The sequence below is a fragment of the Camelus dromedarius genome, chromosome 35, assembly GCF_036321535.1.
Source record: "Camelus dromedarius isolate mCamDro1 chromosome 35, mCamDro1.pat, whole genome shotgun sequence".
Classification (NCBI taxonomy): Eukaryota; Metazoa; Chordata; class Mammalia; order Artiodactyla; family Camelidae; genus Camelus; species Camelus dromedarius.
Window position 1 is genome coordinate 13,017,920 of NC_087470.1, and position 23,179 is coordinate 13,041,098.

Consider the following 23,179-nt stretch of genomic DNA (forward strand, 5'->3'; position numbering starts at 1 on the left):
GTTTGTGGAAAAGACTCTTAATGATTTCTATCTGTTCTTGGTCAAACCTTAAGGAAACTGTGAGATTTTGGGTGAGGGGGCCTTTCCCTTTTTCTTCTCCTTTAGCTTTAGGTTTTACTTGATTGAGCAAATGAGGCTCTGTCTCAGGTCACTGTGAGTAGTATTTACATTTCTGATTTGTAAAAAGATTTGCAAGACAAAGACAGTTGCTTTTAATTTCCCAAAGAACTGGTCTGTCACCTGAATGACATCCAAAGATTCATTTGTCCAACTATATTTTCTTTAATATGCTTCTTTTTTAATATCAGTGAGAAGCTCTCCAGCTAAGCTGAAAATCAAGAGTTCTATGTTCTAAAACTTTAAGAGTTTAATTTGCCATGCCTTCAAAAGCTTGTATAAGGCATTCAACAAAGGCCCTCTTTCTGGGTGCACAGGTTAGACCGAGAGCAAAATGTCTACTATTATTTTTATTAGCCCCTGAATATTGCTCTCAGTCTTTATATATTATGGGTTCAATTAACCCTACTGGCTTCCTTTAGTATGTTTAATTAATATTTCCTGAGGGGCAGATTCATAGTCCCTGCCTTATAATATCAAGCAAGGGAAACATTCCCTACTGAAACATGTCTATCTCAAAATATAATTAAGCAAAAGAAAGGTAACTGAAGTGGGAGGGAATGGGGCAGGGCACCACCATTGAAGGAATGACACAGCCATTGAGGGCAAACTGGTTAGAACCAAGATGGCGGGAGACTCGACTTCCCGTTGACCTTGAGCCTCATGGCGCACCCACAGGCGCCATGGCGGTTCCAGGGCTGACCATAAAAGGTGTTACTTTAAACACCCCACACCTCTCGGTCTCTCTCCCTCTCACCTTTCTGAGATGGACCACATTCTGTGTATGGAGTGGGTACCTCTCTAAATAAACTTGCTTTCACCTTACCAAGCCTTGCTCTTGAACTCCTTCCTGCACGAGGCAAGAACCGAATCTCCCACAACATAACCATCTTATATAAAGCCCATTAAAACATACCATTTTTTATAAACTTTCATCTCAATTCTATCAACGTTTATACCTTTAACGTTGGACCCAATCAACACGTCTTGGTCTTACAAGGAGTCCTAAAAGCTTTCCTTATTTTTCAATCCCCCATTTTATCTACTTGGTAAAAAAAGTTCTGGGGTTCCCAGTGAGGGTTCGAACCAAGGGACTCAGGCCCTTTTGTAAATCTTTAAACTTGATTAATTGGCCTGTCACCCCAAGTAATTGTTGCTCAGATATCTCAGTGTAATTTTCCATCAGCCTTTAAAATATACATATATATAAATATAAATATAAATATAAATATAAATATATATATATTTATAAATAGGGCAGACTAGTCTTGGGCCCTTTAGTATTGGGACCAGGGTTGGGGGGTGGTCCCTTTGATCCATTCAACCTTAAATAGTGTTGTATCAAAACTGTTTGTTTTAATCCCAATAACGTCTTTTTATTTTTCCCATTTCTTAATAACCATCTAGAGATTTCTTTATCCTTTTGGAATGAGTCCGTTTAAAATTTCCACCTTGCTGGGGAAAAGTCGCTAGACGTTCTCTTAAGATTTTTCTTATTTCCTTGTGAATCAACCCAATTAGCATATTAACATTCTAATTTTTTTTTTTTTTTTTTTTAGCATCCTTAAGACTTATTGAAGGGAAGCAGAGGCCATAAATAAGGCTTCCCCAAACCAATTTTGTTTCTTTGTTTTAAATTAAGGGAGCTCCTAGGTTAACTTAACTGCGATATATATACACAATTTCCACCTTTCAATTTGTTTTTTATAGGTGCCAATAAAACAGCTGTTTATAACGAGAGTACTCTAAAATATTTACCACTTTAGAAGTTTCTCCAATCTAAAAGGATTCATAATCTGGCCACTAATGAGATATACCTTAATTCTGACTCGAACCAGTAAGATGCAAGGGGCTTCCCCACAAGGGAGTGTGAAGGATGTTGCCTAAAGAAGATCCAGAACGTTTACTCCCAAGAATTGTCTCAGAAAGTGAAGACCTTTATTGTGCTGTCGGACAAGACAAAGGTTAAGACGGCAAAAAGCCCCAGAGTTGGAACAGTCAGACCAAAGATTAGTCAGTATCCCAAAGTATTTGATTGTCTGCCAAGTGTACACCATACATGTATCTTCTGGACGGCAGAGACCAAGTCCTCAAAACACATGCACAACGTACACACACAAACCACGTAGGAGGTCAGGGAGAGCATTTGCATCTCAAAGGCACAGGAAGAGAAATGCAAGTCCCCCCCCCCCAGAAGGGCTTTTGTTTCTTTAAGGTCAGAATTCTGAGAAGATGTTTTATCAAGCCAACTTTTTCTAACTTGACTGCTCTGTATACAATAGAAGAGCCCCCATCTTAGTCATTTTTCAGGGCAAGATTTTCTTTAATTCACAATTAAGTACATACTTAGAAGTGTTAAGTTTTGTACCTACATAAACCTGGCTGGGGTATAGCTGGAGGCAATCTATCATTTCTCTCTCTTTTGTTTAGAAAGCTGTTCCCCATTCTGAGGTTAGTTTGTCAAGATAATTAAAATGAGTGGGTTTTCCTATAGAGAAGTCTGCATGGTATGTGGACCTCCCTCCATCACTCTCACAAGCTCCTCAGTTGCCCAAGAAAGCCATTATTGACCAGGAGGAGATGTCCCTTCTGTGGAGCTGAAAGCTCTCATGAGATATATTCACATTTATTTTGATAAGCCCTACTTAAAATAGCCAATTCAAGGAAAAACCCAGCTCAACCCTACTTAGTGTCTTTCAACTGAGCAAAGACTTCGCAGTCTTTTAACTGAGGATAGCCCACTCAGTGTCTAAATTGAGCAAAATCTGCTCAGTGTCTTTCAACTGAGGATAACCCAAATCAAGTTTCAAGGACAATCTACTCCTCCAGAGAGGAGTTTTTAACACCCCTGAATAAAACTTAAGATCATCAGCCAATAATGGGATGTATGAGGACCAGGAGAGACTCACCCAAATTGATCTGGGCTCTCTGAGGAGGCAGATGAGCCCAAAAGGCCTCTGCTGGTATCAGGCTGTGGATCCCCATAGAGTTCAGGCAAGGGAGAGAAGTCTGCTCTGGGTCCCTTTGTGATGGTTGCCAAAACTGTTGACTGAAGAAAAAGCACAACCTAAAAGTTGAGAATTATATTTTATATGGCGGACTTTCTGAGGACTAAAGCCCCACAGCCTCTCAGATAGCTTTGAGGGACTGCTCCAAAGAGCTAGGGGAGAAACTAAGATATGTAAGAGTTTTCACAACAAAAATCAGGTAGTCAGAACATCAGAATATTACTGTTAATTAAAGAAAAATCAGACATCTTGAGTTAATTAATTTACCACTTTCCTATATATGGGAAGCTGCAAAAGTCTGGGCTCATAGAAATCATTCCTTTGATGTGCACCTGAATTATCTAGGGCCAGTATCCTGCTTTCCTCCATTCTGAATCCCCTCATGTTGAAAAATCAAGGGCAGCTGCAGTGGATGATGGCTTGATGACTACAACATCCCTTGTGTACCAATATATAGTAGTCCACAAAGACACATACAGAACACTCCATTCAGTAACAGCAGAATACACATTCTTCTCAAGTGCACATGGAACATTGTTCAGAACAGACCATATGTTAGGCCACCAAAAAAAGCCTTAATAAATTTTAAAAGATTGAAATCATCTTTAATCTCCAGAGTTACTTTTATGATCACAATGGAATCCAACTAGACACCAAAAATAGAAGGAAAATGGAAAGTTCACAAATATGTGGAAACTAGACAACACACTCTTAAACCAACAGATTAAACAAGAAATCACAAGAGGAATTAGAAAACACCTTGATAAAAATAAAAACAACAGGCTAAAACTTATGCAGCAAAGTCAGGGCTAAGATGGAATTTTATACCATACTTATATAAGTATCTATGTTAAAGAAAAAGAAAGATCTCAAATTAATAACCTGACTCTATGTCTTAAGGAACAACAACAAAATGAACAGCAAACCAAACTCAAAGCTAGAAAAAGGAAGGAAATAGCAAAGATAAGAGCAAATAAAAAAATAGAGAATAGATAGAGAAATGTTAATGAAATAAAAATTGATTCTTGGAACGATCAACAAAATTAACAAACCTTTTATTAAACTCACTAAGAAAAAAGGAAACAAGACTCAAATTACTAAAATAGAAATAAAAGGCGGGCAAGTATAGCTCAAGTGGCAGAGCACTTGCTTAGCATGCATGAAGTCCTGAGTTCAATCCCCAGTATCTCCTCTAAATGTAAATAAATAAATAAACCTAATTACCTCCCCTTACCAAAAAAAAAACCTAAATAAATAAATATCACTGTATAAAAAATAAAAGTATACATTAAAAAATTAAATTCAGAAATAAAAGTGGGGACAGTACTACTGATTTTGCAGAAACAAAAAGAATTTTAAGAGAATACTAGAACAGTTGTACACCAACAAATTGGAAAGCCTAAGTAAAAAAAATTCCTGGAAACATACTATCATCCATAACTGAATAATGAAGAAACAGAAAATCTGAATAGATCTACAAGTAAAGACATTGAATTAGGAATCAAAAAATATTCCCCCCAAAAAACCATGGACTAGCTACATATTCGTACATTTTACCAAACATTTAAAGTGTTAGTTAAACTAACTCCAATCCTTCTCTAACTCTTACAAAAAGTTAAAAAGTACTTCTGATTTTATTAGGTTAACATTAGCCCAATACTAAAGCCTGACAAAAACACCATAAGAAAACTGCAGATCAATAACCTTTATTGACACAAAATATACATCCTATATTGATACAAAAATCCTCAACACAATACTAAAAAACAGAACACAGAAACATAGAAGAGGATTATACACCATGACCAAGTGAATTTATTCCTGGAATGCAAGGATGGTTCAACATATGAAACTCTATCAGTGTAATATAACAAATTAATACAATAAAGTTGCATTTCTATACCCACACAAAATCTAGTCAAAAAGGAAAGTAAGAAAACAATTTTATTTGCAATAGCATCAAAAAGTAAAATACTTAGGAATAAACTTAACCAAGGAGGTGAAAAATTTGTACATTTTAACATTGTTTTAACATTGATGAAAGAAATTAAAGACACAAATAATTGGAAGGGCATCCCATGTTCATGGATTGAAAGAATTAATATTGCTAAAATATCCATACTACCCAAAGTGATCTACAGTTTCAGTACAATCCTTATCAAAACCCCTATGGCATTCTTTGCAGAAATAGAAAAAATAATCCTAGAATTCATTTGGAACCATGAAACACCCTGCATGTCCAATGAACTTTTACACAAGAAAAAAGTTGGAGGCATTACACTTACTGATTTCAAAATATATTATACAAAGCTATGGCACTGGCATTAAAAGAAACATATAAAACATTGGAACATGGCAGAGAGCTCAGAAGTAAGTCCATGCATGTACAGTCAACTGATCTTCAAAAAGCATATCAAGAACAAAAAATTTGGAAAGGATAGTCTCTTTAATAAACAGTGAAGGGAGAACAGGATATAAACATGCAGAAGAATGAAGCTGCATCCTTATCCCAAATTATACACAAAAACTACTTAAAGTGGATTGAAAACATAAACATAAAACCTGTAACCATAAAACTCATAGAAGAAAGCATAAAAACATTGGACTTGGGGATGATTTATTGGATATGACATCGAAAGAATAGACAAATACAAATATATCAAACTAAAAGGCTGCTGCACAGCAAAAGAAACAGTCAACAAAATGTAAAACAACCTATGGGATGGGAGAAATACTTGCAAACCATAGGTCCGATAAAAGGTTAATATCCAAAATCCAAAAGGAACCATTAACAAATGGGCAAAGGACATCAATACACATTATTCAAAAGAAGACGTACAAAAGTCTTCCTTTATACAAACAGGTATATGAAAAGATGTTCACCATCACTAATCATCAAGAAAATGCAAACGACAAAAATCAATGAGATATCACTTCTCACCCATTAGTATGGCTATTACCCAAAAACAAAAGACAGCAAGTGTTGGCAAGGATGCTGAGAAATGGGATGCCTTGTACACTGCTGCTGGGAGTGCACATTAATACAGCCACTATGCAAAATCTATGCCAGTTCTTCAAAAAACTAAACATAGAAATACCATGTGATTCAGTCATCCCACTTCTGGGTATATATCCAAAAGTACTCAAGTCAGAATCTCAAAGAGATATGTGTACTCCCATGTTCATTGCAACATTACTCACCATAATCTCAATATGGACACATACTAAATGTCTGTCAATGGATGAATGGGCAAAGAAAATGTGGCATATAAATACAATGAAATATTAGTCAGCCTTTAAAAAGCAGCAAATCCTGCCATTTGGGACAATTCAGATGTACCTGCAGGACAATACGCTAAGTGGAATAACCCAGACACAGAATGACACATACTGCATTATCCTACTTTTATGAGGAATTTAAAACGGGCAAATTTAGAACCAGAGCATAGAATGGTGGTTATGAGGGGCTAGGAAGTGGGTAAAGTAAAGAGGTGTTGGTTGGACAAATGGTATAGAGTGTCAGTTATGCACATTAAGTAAGTTCTGGAGATCTACTATACAACATAAGGCCTGCGTTAACAATGACATATGGCATACTTAATTTGCTAAGAAAGTAGATCTCATGGTAAGTGCTCTTATCACAAAAGAAAAATATATAATGAATAAATAGATAAATAAATACTAAAATTAATAAATGAATGGAGTGAGAGGAGACTTTAGAAGGTCATACGTAAGTTTATGGCCTTGATTGTGGTAATGGCTTCACAAGTGTATCTTATTTCCAAGCTAATCAAGTTGTGCAGCATTTTTAAGTTGATCATACTCAATCAAGAGGTTAAAAAAAAAAAGTCAGTTGTATTTACATATACTAACAATGAATAATACAAAGAGAAATTGAGAAATCAATTCTATTGATATTTGCATCAAAAAGAAAAATATTTAGAAATAAATTTATCCAAAAAGGCAAAACATGTGAACACTGAAAACTATAAAACAACAATGAAAAAAATTAAGATATAAATGGAAAGACATCCCACATTCACATTGGAGATCTTAATATTACAAAGATATCAATACTACCAAAGCAATCTACAGATTGAGTAAAGTCCCCATCAAAATCCCAAGCCATTTTCTACAGAAATAGAAGAATCCATCCTAAACTTCATTTGGAATCTCAAAGAACAATAATTATACAAGCAAAACAGTCTTGAAAATAAAGTACCAAGCTGGAGAGGTCACACATCCTTATTTCAAAACTAACTACAAAGATACAGTAATCAAAAAAGTGTGGTACTAGCATACAGACAGACATATAGACCAATGGAATAGAAAATAGAGTCCAGAAACCCTCACATACATCTCTATATGTTGAAGTGTAGTTGATTTACAGTATTGTGTTGGTTTCCAGTGTACAGCAGAGTGATTCAGTTATATACGTTCTTCTGATTATTTTTCATCATAGGTTATTACAGGGTGTTGAATATAATTCCCTGTGCTGTACAGTAAATCCTCATTGCTCATCTATTTTATGTACAGTACTTTGTCAATGCCATACTCATTTATCCAGCCCCCAACTTTCCCCGTTGGTAAACATAAGTTTGTTTTTTATGTCTGTGAATCTGTTTCTGTTTTGCATGTAGATTCATTTGTATTAGTTTTGAGATTCCAAATATCATACAGCATTTGTCTTTTTCTGTCTCACTTACTTCACTAAGTACCATGTCCTGTAGGCCCACCCATGTGGCTACAAATGGCTTATTTCATTCTTTTTTATGACTGACTAATATCCCATTGTATATAGAGCATATTTTCTTAAACCAACCATCTGTTGACAGGCACTTGGGTTGTTTCTACATCTTCGCTATTGTAAATAGTGCTGCTATGAACAGTGGGGTGCAGGTGTCTTTTTGAATTAGGGTTTTTGTCTTTTCCAGATATACACCCAGGAGTGGGGTTGCTGGATCATAGAGTAACTTTATTTTTAGCATTTTAAGGAATCTCCACTGTTTTCCATAGAAGCTGCACCAGTATGCATTCCTAACAGCTGTGTAAGAGGGTTACCTTTTCTCCATATCCTCTCCAACATTTCTTATTTGTAGACTTTTTGATGATAGTCACGCTGAACCCCATGAGGTGCTACCCCATTGTGGTTTCAATTTGCATTTCTCTAATAATTATTGATAGTGAGCATCTTTTCATGTGCCTGTTGGCCATCTCTATGTGTTCTTTGGAAAAATATCTACTTACGTCTTCTGCCCATTTTTTGATTGGGTTGTTTGTTTTTTTGATATTGAATTGTATGTGCTGTTTTTATATTTTGGATATTAACTCCTTGTCAGTTGCATCATTTGCAAGTATTTTCTGCCATTTCATAGATTGTTTTTTCTTTTTTTTATATTAACAACCATGCCAATGGGATTCTTTTTAATTGAGTTATAATCAGTTTACAATGCTGTGTCAATTTCTGGTGTATAGCACAATTTTTCAGTCATACATGAATGTACATATATTCATTTTCATATTCTTTTTCACCATGAGCTACTACAAGATATTGAATATATTTCCTTGAGCTATACAGTATAAACTTGTTTATCTATTCTATATATACCAGTCAGTATCTACAAATCTCAAACTCCCAGTCTGTCCCTTCCCACCCACCCCCATCTCCCGGCAACCACAAGTCTGTATTCTATGTCTGTAAGTCTGTTTCTGTTTTATATTTAAGTTCATTTGTCATCTTTTTTTTTTTTTAAGACTTCACATATGAGCGATCTCATATGGTATTTTTCTTTCTCTTTCTGGCTGACTTCACTTAGAATGACATTCTCCAGGGCCATCCATGTTGCTGCAAATGGCATTATGTTGTCATTTTTATGGTTTAATAGTATTCCATTGTATAAATACACCATGACTTCTTTATCCAGTCATCTGTCGATGGACATTTAGGTTGTTTCCATGACTTGGCTATTGTAAATAGTGCTGCTATGAACATTGGGGTGCAGGTGTCATTCTGAAGTAGGGTTCCTTCTGGATATATGCCCAGGAGCAGGAGTCCTGGGTGGTTCTTCTTTTTCTAAGTCTTTCAGGTGGTAGGTTAGATTATTTGAGATTTTTCTTATTTGTTGAAGAAGGCCTGTATGAACTTCCCTCTTAGAATTGCTTTTGCTGCATCCCATAGATTTTGTAAGGTTGTGTTTTCATTGTCATCTTTCGAGTTATTCTCTGATTTCTTCTTTGATTTCATCATTGACCCCTTGAGGGGTTTTGTAGCAGGCTGTTTAGTTTCCATGTGTTTGTTCTTTCCCTGCTTTTCTTTCTGTGGTTGATTTTGAGTTTCACACCATTGTGGTCAGAAAAGATGCTTAATACAATTTCTTTCCTCTTGAATTTGTTGAGGCTTCTTTTGTGACCACATATGTGGTCTATCGTAGAGCATTTTTCATGTGCTCTTGAAAAGACTGTGTATTTGGATTTGGTGTTCTGTAGACATCAATTAAGTGCAATTGGAGTATCGTGTCATGTAGGACCTCTGTTGTCTTATTGATTTTCTGTCTATAAGATGTCAATTGATCTTAGAGGATTGTTAAAGTCTTCTATTATTATTGTATTATTGACCATTTCTCCCTTCATGTCTGTTAATGTTTGTTTTATATATTTAGGTGCTCCTAAATTGGATGCATATATGTTAATGAGTGTAATATCCTCTTCTTGTCTTGATTTCTTTATCACTATATAATGTCCTTCATCTTTCCATTTTTTGTTTTTTGTTTTTTTTCTTAGCAGTTCCAGAACTTTATAGAAAATCAGCAATTCATTCTCATCCACATTAACTGTAGATTTTTTTTTAAGTAGTGTCAGGTACATAGATAACCAATGTATAGAGCTTGTTTGGTGAATCTTCATCTTCATTACATTTTCTGGGCAACTGCACACAGATACACTACGGGACATTCCTTATTCCTTTGGCCCACACAGCTTTGTTGAGTCTGGTGTCAATGCATACATCTGGAGTTCCCATCTCCTTCATGGCAAATTTCCGGATTTCCTTGAGTGCCCAAGGCACATGCTAATTGAAACCTACTCCATGGATGCACTTGTGAATGTTGATCATGTATTCTCTGGTCACCATGGTGGACTGGCCCTTCTTCTCATCACCCTTCCTTGTGGGAGCCATTCTGCTCGGATGGGTTGGAAAGGAAGGGTGCAAGGGTTTGCGGCGGAAGGAAAGCCCTTCTTTGTCTTTCTTTATGGACTTTGTTTTAAAGTCTATTTTGTCTGATGTGAGTATTTCTACCCCATTTTTATGTCATTTCCATTTGCATGAAATATCTTTTCCCACCCCTTCACATTCAATCTGTGTGTGTCTATAGCCCTGAATTGAGTCTCCTGTAGGCAGCAAATTTTAGGTTCTTTTTTTTTTTTTTAAATCCAGTCTACCTCGTGTCTTTTGATTGGAGTATTTAGTTCAATTACATTTAATGTAATTATTGACAGATACACACTTATTGCCACCTTAACCTTGTTCCAGTCATCTTTATAGTTGTCTTGTGTTCATTTTTTCTTCTTTTTGTTTTTTCCTTTTGTGGTTTGACGTTTTTCTTTTGTAGTATGATTGAGTTCCTTTCTTTTTGGTTTTTGCGAATCTGTTGAGAATTGAATTGTCTCCTTTTGATTGGTTCATCTTCGTAGTTTCTAGTTCCTTGGTACCATGATTTGTGTTTCCATTGATAATATTTCTTAATTCATTTAGCATTCTCAACACCTCCTTGTTGAGCTTAGGGCCTTGAAGATGGTGAGGTCTGTTCCAATATTTGTTCTTTCATGGGATTTTTCTTATTCTTTTAATTGTGAGTAATAACTCTGCCTTTTCATTTTACTTAACTTTCTCTGTCTCTATGAATCTAGGAAACAGTTGTCTACTGTGATCTTGAAGGGGTGTTTTTATGTGGGAGTGTCCCTGTGTAGACTGTGTGTTCCAATATTTTTGATGTGAGAGCTGGTTTGGGTATGGCTGACAGCCATGTCTTTCCTCAGAGTACGTTGGTCATTATCCCCTTGATAGGGACTGTGATTGGTGTCATACGGTCTAAAGCCTGTGCTGGATGTGAGGCAGTCCTTTCTCTTTGCTCTGTGGCTGTCACTGCCCTGTTGGTGGTGGGGTCTGCTTCTCAATTGGAGTAGAAGCCCTGAGGTTCAGGTTTGATCAGGCTTTATTGCCCTTGAGTGCATGGCCTGTCCCAAAGTTTGTGTTTGCTAAAGCAAGTGAGGCCAGTGTGGTCACAGCTAACCTATGCACCACCTGTGCAGACATCCATGGTTCTGTTCAGAAGCATCACAAGTTTGTGTTCCTCTTTCAATTGTGTTCATCCCACACCTAGCACAAGGTTGTGGTGTGGATCAGACTGAGGCTGGATGTTGGGACATTGTAGCTGCATGAAATGAGGTGGTTGTGCTCCATCTGAGATCTGGGCTGTCTCCATGGCAGACTTCTCCCAGGACCTGTCTGCCCCAGATATAGTGCTAAGTTATGGTGTGGAGTGGGTGGAGCTAGGACACTCTCAGTGGGAAAGAAACCACTGTGTGTTCTTCTCCAAGGCCAATCTGCCTGAAATTCAGTGCTTAGCCTCTGTGCAGTCATGTGGCACCACCCGGTGTGTATACTGACAATGTCTGCCTAGCTAGACCCGCTGCCCAGTGCACATGGTGACAGATGTCTCTGTGGTTCTGCCCAGATCACAGCACTGGCAGCCTGGTCTGTCTCTGCATTGCTAGACTATTTGCCCTGATCTTATGCCAGGCTATGATGTGGACTGAGTGGTGCTGGGGTGTTCACCCCTTTGGATTGGGAAGTGCAGTGAGGCAGCAGCCACTGGTACATGGCTCTCCCCACCCTGTTAACAAGCCAGCATGCACGTATTCCTCAGGAGTAGAGTTTAGGCTTCTCCAGCCCTTCTATCTGTCTCAGTGGATTTCCCAGCAGGCAAGGGGGCTTGTCTCCTCCCTGCAGGACCCCAGGGGATCCCAGGGGCTGGCCACACTTTGAGTCAACATAGTCCCCAGGGTGAAGGTCCACCCATGTGGACCTACTGCTCCTTACAGATCCCTCCCAGAGGTGCAGGTTCTGACCCAATGCCTTTGCTTCTTGTCCCACCTGGTTATATGGATGTCTTCCTTGCAGCTTTGGTCATCTAGGAGTTCTTCCATTTCCCGGTTAGCTTTCCACGAGAACTGTTCCACATATAGATGTATTTTTTGATGCATTTGTTGGAGAAGGTGACCTCCATATCCTCCTAACTCTGCCATCTTGGTCTCCTTTAGTTCAAAATATTTTTGACATAAGTGCTATGATGATTTAACTTGGAAGGGATAGTGTTTTCAACAAGTGGTGCTGAGAAAACTGGATATCCACACAAGTTGGATCCACATCTCACATCATATACAAAATTACTCAAAATGGATCTAAGACCTAAACATACAAATTAAAAGCATAAAACTCTTGAAAGAAAGATAGGTGAAAAGCTCGTAACATTGACTTTAACAATTATTTTTTGGATATGACACTGAAAGCACAGGCAACAAAAGAAAAAAAGAGAAAAATTGAGCTTCATCAAAATTAAAACATTTTGGTGCATCAAAGACATTAGCAAGAAAGTGAAAAGATAACCTATAAAATGGGAGAAGATATTTGCAAATCACTTATCTGACAAGGGATTAATACCTAAAAATACATAAGGAAAACCTCCAACTCAACAGCAGCAAAAGGAAAAATAATTTTTTAAATGGGCAAAAGGTTTCCCTGGACATTTCTCAACATAGATAGACTTGGAGAAAATGAGCACACAAAAATAGCTCCACACCATTAGTCATTTAAAAAAATGCAAATAAAAACCAGAATGAGATAATATTCCCACATTCTAAAACTGGTCTAGTCAAAACACTAGAAATCCCCAAGTGTTATGGAATTTAGAAATTAGGACCCTCATACATTGTTGGTGGGAATGGAGAAGGTTCAGTTATTGTGGAAACCAGTTTGGCAGTTGTTCAGAAAGCTAAATGTACTTTATGATCCAGCAATCCCACTTCTGGGTATACACTCAAAAGAATTCAGGGCAGGGATTCAAACAGATACAATGTTCATAGCAGCCATTATTCACAATAGCTAAAAGGTGAAAATAGCCCAAATGTCCATCACAACTAAATGGATAAACAAAATATGGTAAAAAAGAATAAAGTGGAATATTATTCAGTCACAAAAAAGAAACGAAATTCTGATATACCCTACAACATGGATGAATCTTGAAAACACGATAAGTGAAATAAGACAGACATGAAAGGATAAATATTGTATGATTCCACTTCTATGGGGTACCAAGAATAGGCAAATTAATAGAGGCAGAAAGTAGATTAGAGGTTACCAGGGGCCAAAGGTACGGGAAGTGGGGAGTTACTGCTTAATGGTTACAGAGTCCCTAGGGATAATGAAGTCTTTTTTCAGAATTGACAATGATGTTGTTGCAAAACGTTATGAATGCAATCAATGCCACTAAACTGCACACTTAATGATTAAAATGGTAAAATTTTATGTGTATATGTTACTATAACAAAAAAAAATCGCAAGAATCAACTACAGATCTCAGAAATAAATATACTGTTGAAATATATAAAATTTTAAATATATTGTTGAAATAAAAGATCTGAAAGAGTGGGTTTTAATCATTGGAAAATGCTGCTGTATACTTGTTCTGACCCCACTGCTATTAATAATTGTAAAACCCAGAATAATTTTTAAAATATTAAACCTCTCCAATGAGCTTGTGAGAGAGCTAGGAATTCTCTGGTTAGGTAAAAGAAACAAAGAAGTGGAACGAAACAGCAACCGTGGCCTCCTTCTCCTTGGGGATCTTCGACTTGCCAGGTGAACTTGAATTTGAGCTTCCACAGTCTCTGGTGTTTGAAAAACAGAAACCATCCCTCAGGACCCACCCACAGCAGGGACTGTAAAAGAACAGACTTCATCCCTAAAGCTGGGACCCCAAAGGGCCATACCCACAGTATTGAGAGTGAAACTGCCCTCCACTTCAGAGGAGAGTCGACTGTCTCCAATTTGGCTTAGGAGGGTAACTTCCAATAACACCAAAGTGACAGTGGTCCTCATTATAGGTTTATAGCCTGAATTCACCCTACCTGGGTAATCTGAAAATTGAGAAGGAAATTTAGAGTGATCCTGGATTGGGAGGCCTTCTGGGAGCCTGGGAGATACAAGGACAAATCGCCTCTGGAAGAATACACATCTATTCCAGGCCTCAAAGACTTTCTGAAATAAAACTCCAAGAAAAATGAGCATCTGATAGTCAAAAATAACACAAACAGAAACAAGGCACCGTGAATAGGAAAAAAAGCTAGAACAGACCTTCAAGAATTTCAGATAAATAAGGGGGGGTATAGCTCAAGAGGTAGAGTGCATGCTTGGCAGGCCCGAGGTCCTAGGTTCAATCCCCAGTACCTCCTCTAAAAATAAATAAATAAACCTAATTATCCCTGCCCAAAAAATTTAAAAAAAAAAAGAATTTTAGATAAATGGAATTGTTAGACACAGATTTTATAATAACTGTTTAATATTTTAAAAGAAATAAAAGATTGTCTTGAATATACAATATAGAAAAAAGGATGAATGAGACTCGAAAAAGAATCAAATCAAATCAAATATAATTTAAATTATGGATGTAATGGATGCTTTTAGCTGCAAATTAGACACCCTGAAAAGAATATATAACTAAAAAGATTATTTGGAATGGAGCAAAAAGCCAAAGACATGGAAAATATGAAGAAGGGTTAAGAAATAACAGAGGATAAAGTAAGAAAGTTTAACATCTATGTAATTATGGACCCAGCTGGGAAGAAAGAGAAAATGGAGAAGAAGCAATACCTGAAAAGATAAATGACCAAGAATTTTCCAGAACTGATGAAAGATAACAACTCACGGATTGAAAGAGCTAAACAAATTTCAAGCAAAAAATAAAAATAAAAATAAATCCACACCTGGTTAAATATGAATGAAAAGCACAACACCAAGAGAATGTACTCTAGGGAAGAGGAAAATTGGCAGACGGAAGATCTGAGCTGCAGGAGGTAATAAAGGGCACAGAAATTAATAGCTGTGTGGGTACATTTAAACAAACATTGGCCTTAAAAACAAACAAACAACAACAATAATAATAATCGTAGGTTAAATAAAACAACTTTAAAGGCAAGATTAGTAGGCAAACTAATGGTCCCCCAAAGGTGCCCATGTCCTAATTTCTATCACCTGTGAATACGTTATATGGCAAAGGGAAATTAAAGGTTGCAGATGGAACTAAGGTTGGTAATTTGATGATTTTAATACACAAAGAGTATACAGGTTACTGGAGGAGGGGCAATGCCCATTATTACAAGGGTCTTTAAAGGCACAAAAAGAAGGGAGAAGAAAAGGTCAGATAGGATAAAACGATTTGACCTGCTGTTGCTGGCTTTGAAAAGTAAGGAAGGGGCCATGAGCCAACATATACAAGCCACATCTAGGAGTTGGAAAAGGCAAGGAAACAGATTCTCTCATTGGCCTCTAGCAAGGAACACAGCCTTGCCAACACCTTGATCCCAATGAAATCTTTATTGAATTTCTAACCTACAGAACTGGGAAATAAACTTGTGTTGTTTCAAGCCAGCAAGCTTGTGGTAATTTGTTACAGCAGCAATACAAAACTAATACAGAGAGTTAAAAATACACACCAACAACAGCTAATACTCAGCAAATGAAAATATTCTAAGACCCTTTGATTTACTGAGGGTATAAGCAATGTGAAACCAGCTCAAAGTCACTTACAAGCCATTTGTGTACATTTCCTTCCAACTCCACATTCCAATGATGATAGCTTGAAATCAGCCATGATGGGAGGATTTACATGACAAAAACAAACAAATGCCACAAATCAGACTTGTATTTTTTAAATTTATTTATTGTTTTTTTAAAAGGGAAAAAAATGTTGTCATTCTTGGAGTAAAAAGTTATTATAGCCCTAATCCAAAGTTCCAAACTAATCTGGGCATGGTGGGGAGGGAAGTGACAAGGGGGAGATGAGAAAAACTACTGAATATATCCAAAACAGGGCAAGAAAAGAGAAAAGGAAATGTGAAAAAAGGTCATACAATAAAGAGTACAAAGATTATGTTTGTAAACTGAAACATATCAATGATTACAATCATTTAAATGTGCTGAATGTTCAAGTGAAAAGGAAAAGGTTGTCAGAATTTTATTTAAGTGTGCTACATGCTATTAAAGGGACACTTCTGAAGCACAAGGATACTGGGAAGTTGAAAGTAAAAGATACTTAGGGAAATTCTAACCAAGACAAAATTGCTATAGTTACACTAATATCAGGCAAAGTAGACTTGAGGCAAAAAAAAAAAAAATCACTGCAAATGATAAAGAAGGAAACTTCATAAAGATAAAATATTATTTCACCAGAGAGATATGACAATTTTAAATCTGTATATGCCTAGTAATGTAACATTAACCATAGAAAGTAAACACTGATATAATTATGAAGACAGACTAATCTACCATCATGGTGGGAGATTTTAACACATTTAGCACTTGAGAAACAGACAAAACAAATCAGTTAAGCACATAAAATATTTGAATAAAAATCTGACATAGGGGATAGTTCAATGTACAGAAAATTTGCAATGATTTGTATGTTTCCCTATGTTCCTTACCCACTATCCCCTAATGTTAACATTTAATAATTACCATAGTATATTTTTATACATAGTAATATATAATTGCCATAGCATAATTACCAAAATTAAGAAATTAACATTGTTGCAATACACTAACTAAAGATCTCTCTCAGACTTGCCTAGTTCTCCTACTAACGTTCTTTATTTGTTTCAAAATCCAATTCAAGATTCCACTTTGCATATAGTTGTCATGCTTCCTTACTGTCTTTTAATCTGTGACAGCTCTTCAGTTTTTCTTTGCCTTTCATGACCGTGACACTTCTGAAGAGCACGTCAGGTATTTTGGAAAATGTCCTTCAATGTATTCTCATACGTGGACCGAGGTTATAGGTTTTGGAGAATACCGCACAAATACTGCTCAGTTTTGTGCAGCTGTGACCATGGGAGCCCTTTCAGGTTGGCTCCTGTGTCCTTCTATGTACCTCCATGCACTTCCTTACTTTCCAAAGACACTCCAGGATTATCTTGTATTTTCCTTGCCATAGCCCTGGAATCAATGACTTCTCCAGGGACCCCTGGTCCCTTTTAATGAAGAATGGTACTTAGAAACCAAGATCTGGGTGCTAGGTATGCTCACTGCTATTGGTCTGCCACTGCTTCGAGACCCTCTCAGCTTACAGAGCAAAAAAATATGTGTATACTAAGTCATATATACACATATCTATATTTTAAAACCTATCTATTTTTTTTCAGCAGAAAATAAGAAGTGTTGGCAAAGATACGGAGAAACTGGGAAGTTTTGTGCTTTCATAGTGGAAGTACAAAATGAAGCAGTCATTGTGGAAAACAGTATGGCTACCCTCAAAATATTAAACATAGAATTAATATTTGATTAAGCCATTCTCCTTGTGAGTACACAACTAAAAGAACTGAAAAGATGGACTTGAGCAATTGTCTATTATCAATGTTCCTGGAAGCATTGTGCATGAGAGCCAAAAGGTGGAAGCTACCCAACTGCCTATCAGTAGGTAAACGGAGAAACAAAATGTGGTATATACAAGCCTTTAAAAACAATGAAATTCTTGTTTAGGTCTTTTGCCCATTCCACGGAAGACATACAAGGTATCACCTCACACCAGTCAGAATGGCCATTATTCAAAAATCCACAAATGACAAATGCTGGAAAGGCTGTGGAGAAAAGGGAACCCTCCGTCACTGCTGGTGGGAATGCAGTTTGGTGAAGCCACTGTGAAAAACAGTATGGAGATTCCTCAAAAGACTAGGAAAAGACTTACCATATGGCCCAGGAATCCAGCTCCTGGGCATATATCCAGAGGGAGCCCTACTTCAAAATGACACCTGCACCCAAATGTTCATAGCAGCACTATTTACAATAGCTAAGACATAGAAACAGCCTAAATGTCCATTGACAGATGACTGGATAAAGAAGCTGTGGTATATTTATACAATGGAATACTACACGGCCATAAAAACTGACAACATAACGCCATTTGCAGCAACATGGATGCTCCTGGAGAATGTCATTCTAAGTGAAGTAAGCCAGAAAGAGAAAGAAAACTACCATATGAGATCACTGATATGTGGAATCTAAATAAATAAATAAATAAATAAATAAATAAATAAATACATACATACATACATACATACATACATACATACATACATACATACATAAATACATAAATACATAAATACAAAACAGAAATAGACTCAGAGACATAGAAAGTAAACTTCTGGTTGCCAAGGGGGCAGCGGGTGGGAAGAGATAGACTGGGATTTCAAAATTGTGGAGTAGATAAATAAGACTGTATAGCACAGGGAAATATATACAAGATCTTGTCGTAGCTCACAGTGAAAAAAACGTGACAATGAATATATATACGTTCATGTATAACTGAAAAATTGTGCTCTACACTGGAATTTGACACGACATTGTAAAATGATTATAAGTCAATTAAAAATGTTAAAAAAAATGGTCAGAAGCAAATAAATCAAACTTTAATTAAAAAATAAAATTTTAAATGACTAGACCAAACCAAGTAGATATAGTAATGGGTTAACATACATGAAAAACAGGGTACCCACAAATCAAAAATTTACAATTGAGTCACAAAAACCAAAAAGAAGAGAGCTGAGGCATACCAAAAACAAAATCATCAAACAGTAAGAAAAAGAAAAGAAGAAATTTTTAAAAATCAACTGGAAAAAACAAAGGTTTAAAATGGCAATAAGCACGTATCTATCAATAATTACCTTAAATGTCAGTGGACTAAGTGCACCGATCAGAAGACAGAGGGGGCCCGGGTCCCCGCGGGGCCGTGGTGCCCGCCCGCCCTGCGCTCCTCTTCCAGCCCCTCCGGCCGCCGGGGAGGGTGAGGCGGGGGCGGCCAAGGCGGCGGGTCCCCTGTGCCCGGCCCGAGTGCCCGGGCGGAGGTCGCCATCCGCCGCGCAGGCCACACTCCCTCGGCCCGCGATGGCGATGGGCGGCGGGACCGGAGGACAAGGAGGCGCCCGGGCCCAGGGCGCGAGGCGCGGGCCTCCGGAGACGAGGCGCGGCGGGCGCATGGCGCAGTGACGGCCCCGGCCGCCCCGCCAGCTCCCCGGCCCCAGGCCCGGCCATCCGGCCGCCCCCCTCCTCCTCCTCCTCCTCGGCCGCCCGTGGCCAGGGTCAGCGGCGGGCCCGGCGGCACCGCGAGCCGCGCGGGAGGATGCGGACCCAGGCGCTGCCGCCGCTCCGCCCGCCGCAGCAAGCGGCACCAGCGCCAGGGCCGGAAGAAGCACGAGCTCACGTGCCAGGGCGGCGAGGGCACCCGCGCCCACGGAGCGGGCCAGCCCCGCGCCACCTCCCCGCGCCACCGGCCGCCGCGCGTCCGCCGGGCCGGGGCGGCCAGGAAGGCAGTGAGCACCGCGCCGGGATAGAGCCGCCGCCGCCGCCGCCACGGACGCTGCGGGCCCACGGGCGGCCGGAGACGCAGCCAAGGTGAAGGCAAAGGCCAAGCCCCTGGGGGCCACGTCCCCGCCGCCCGCGGCGCCCGCCGGCCAGGGGACCCGCGAAGGAGGAGCCGCCGGCCCGCTCGCCGCTGCACCGGGACAACGCGGACCTGTGCCCGCCGACCACGCGCAGGCGAGGAGCTGAGCCCCGGGGACGGCCTGCGGCTCAGCGCTGCAGACGAAGCGTGGCGCTGGAGCCCACCGTGCGGGGCGCCAACAAGCACGCGTCTGCGCGGCGGACGGCTTCCTGGGCAAGGACACCCGGGCAGCAAGCAGATCGGCGACGAGGTGATCGCCCTGCACGACGCGGGCAAGTTCACAGACGGGCAGCAGGACATCCAAGGCGGTAAGATCACCTGGATCGAGGGCAAGGAGCCCGGCTGCGAAACCATCGGGCTGCTCACGAGCATCATGGACAACCTGATCCACCACTGTAATGGGAAGCTGGGCAACTACAAAATCAATGGCCAGATGAAAACTATGGTTGCTTGTTATCCAGGCAATGGAACGGGTTATGTGTGTCATGTTGATAATCCAAATGGAGACGGAAAATGTGTGGCATGTGTATATTATCTTAATATTAAGGCTGGTATGCCAATGTAACTGGAGGTATACTTCAAATTTTTCCAGAAGGCAAAGCCCAGTTTGCTGACATTGAACCCAAATTTAATAGACTTCTGTTTTTCCGGTCTGACCCCTGCAACCCTCATGAAGTACAACCAGCATACGTTACAAGGTATGCAAGAACTGTCTGGTATTTCGATGCAGATGAGAGAGCAGGAGCTAAAGTAAAATAATGTAAAAAAGATGTGAGGATTGAACCCAATAAACCATCCAATTCATTCAGTAAAGACTTCTTGTAGAGCCTTCAAGCCACCGATACCACACCTCACGTACAACAGGTGTTGAAGCTATTAATTTGTAACATGAATAAACAGGATAAAGAAAAATAACCAGTTGACATTTTAACAAGGAAACAGAAACAACTTTTTTTGTATCACATGAAAAAGAAGACTTTGACTGTGTGCCTTCTTACTGCATGATGGACTCTGCACCTTGTCATTGCTTATGGGACAGATATAAGTTATCAACTGACAGGGCTGTTTGCATCTGGACATGAAATAAGTGCCCTAGGTAGAATTTTTCATTCTGATATTTTGCCAGATCTGTCACCTAGCTGAGTTCATTTCATCGTTCCCCTTTTTATATAGTCAAGTTTGAATTTGAAGTAATTTTTGTATGATCAGTTACAATTGATAAAAACTGAGTTGAGAAAAAATTACAGCATTATTCCCCGAAATAGCATCAATCTGTTTTTGTTAAACCTCTTCATATTATTAAATTTTGCCTTTAAAAAAAAAAGACACAGATTGGCTAATAACAAGAGCCTACAATATACGACCTATAAGAGATCCACATTAGAGCAAAGGACACACTGATTGAAAGTGAGAGTATGGGAAAAGATATTTCATGCAAATGGAAATGACAAGAAATCAGGGTTGGCAATACTCATATCAGACAAAATAGACTTTAAAACAAAGGCCATAAAGAAGGACACTACTTAATGATAAAGGGATCAATACAAGAAGAGAACACTACACTCATGAACATATATGCACCCAATATAGGAATACCTAAACACATAAATACTAACAGACATAAAGGAAGAAATTGATGGCAATACAATAATAGGAGACTTTAACACCCCACTAAAATTGTCAATAGCTCTATCTGTCAATAGACAGATCTTCCAGACAGAAAGTTAGTAAGGCAACAGAGATCCTAAATGACACAACAGAAAACAGTTGGACCTAGTTGATATTCTCAGGATATTACATAAAAAAGAAGAAAAAAACCCAGAATATACATTCTTTTCTAGTGCACATGAAACATTCTCTAGGATAGACCAAATACTAGAATATAAGACAAGCCTCAACAAATGTGAGAGAATAATATTTATTTCAAGCATCTTTTCTGACTGCAATGGCATGAAACAGAAATCAACAGAAAGAGAAATGAGAAAAAAAGTGCCTACATGGAGACTAAACAACATGAAACCAATGGGTCAATGATGAAATCAAAGGGAAAATTTGAAAATACCTTGGAACAAGTGACAGTGAAAACACAACCACACAAAATCTATGGGATGCAGCAAAAAGCAGCCCTAAGAGGAAGTTCACAGTCATAAGGACTTCCTGAAGAATCAAAACAAAACAAACAAAAGTCTCAAACAACCTAACCTACTACCTAAAAGAATTAGAAGAAGAAGAAGAAGAAGAAAAAAAAAAGAACACACAAAACCTGAAGTCAGCAGAAGGAAAGAAATAATAAAGACCAGAGAGGAAACAAATAAAATAGAGATTTTAAAAAACAATAGGAAAGATGCCTGTAAACACAAGAGTATTTATAAATGAGTAAATTAAACCATGTTTTAACTTTGAAAAAAAAAGATAGAAAAAAAACCAATAAAACCAAGATCTGTTTGTTTTTAAAGAGTAAATACAATCAACAAACCTCTGGCTAGACTCACCAAGAAGAAAAGAGAGAGGACCCACATAAACAAAATAAGAAATGAAAGAGGAGAAATAACAACTGATGCCACAGAAATACAAAAAATTAAAATAAAATAAGAGCATACTTTGAACAATTACATGCCAACAAACTGGACAACTTAGAAGAAATTAACAAGGTTCTAGAAACATACAGTCCGCCAAAACTGAATCAAGCAGAAACAGAGAATTTGAGCAGACCGATCACCAGAAGTGAAATAGAAACTGTAAGAGAAAAAACTCCCTGCAAACCAACGTCCAGGACCAGATGGCTTCATCTTGGAATTCTACCAAACGTACAAAGAAGAACTAATACCAAATTTTCAGAAACTATTTGAAAAGATTAACGAGGAGGAGACACTCCCAAAATCACTCTATGAAGCTACCATTATCTTGATACCAAAATCTGATAAAGACACTACCAAAAAAGAAAATGACAGGCCAATATCTTTTATGGATATAGATACAAAAATTCTTACCAAGATATTAGAAGACAACATGTAAAAAATATCATACACCATGATCAAGTAGGATTCATCCCTGGGTCACAAAGATGCTGCAACATACACAGATTAATCAATGTGATTTAAAACACACACACATATCACAAAAGAAGACAGAAACCACATGATCATCTCAATAGATACAGGAAAATATTCGATAAAATTCAATATCCTGGGGGAGGGTATAGCTCAAGTGGTAGCATGCACAAGGTCCTGGGTTCAATCCCCAGTCCCTCCTCTAAAAATAAAACTAATTACCTCCACTGCCCCC

At 38.4% G+C, this 23,179-nt stretch overlaps 1 protein-coding gene and 2 pseudogenes across 1 annotated transcript in view; 1 reads left to right on the forward strand and 2 right to left on the reverse strand.

Annotated features, from left to right (window-relative positions):
* URGCP (upregulator of cell proliferation) overlaps positions 1-23,179 on the reverse strand; it is an 88,520-nt gene that overhangs the window by 34,837 nt on the left and 30,504 nt on the right. The window lies entirely within an intron of this gene.
* LOC116150663 (large ribosomal subunit protein eL31-like) lies at positions 9,109-11,937 on the reverse strand (annotated as a pseudogene).
* Positions 19,339-20,736, forward strand: LOC135319990 (egl nine homolog 1-like; annotated as a pseudogene).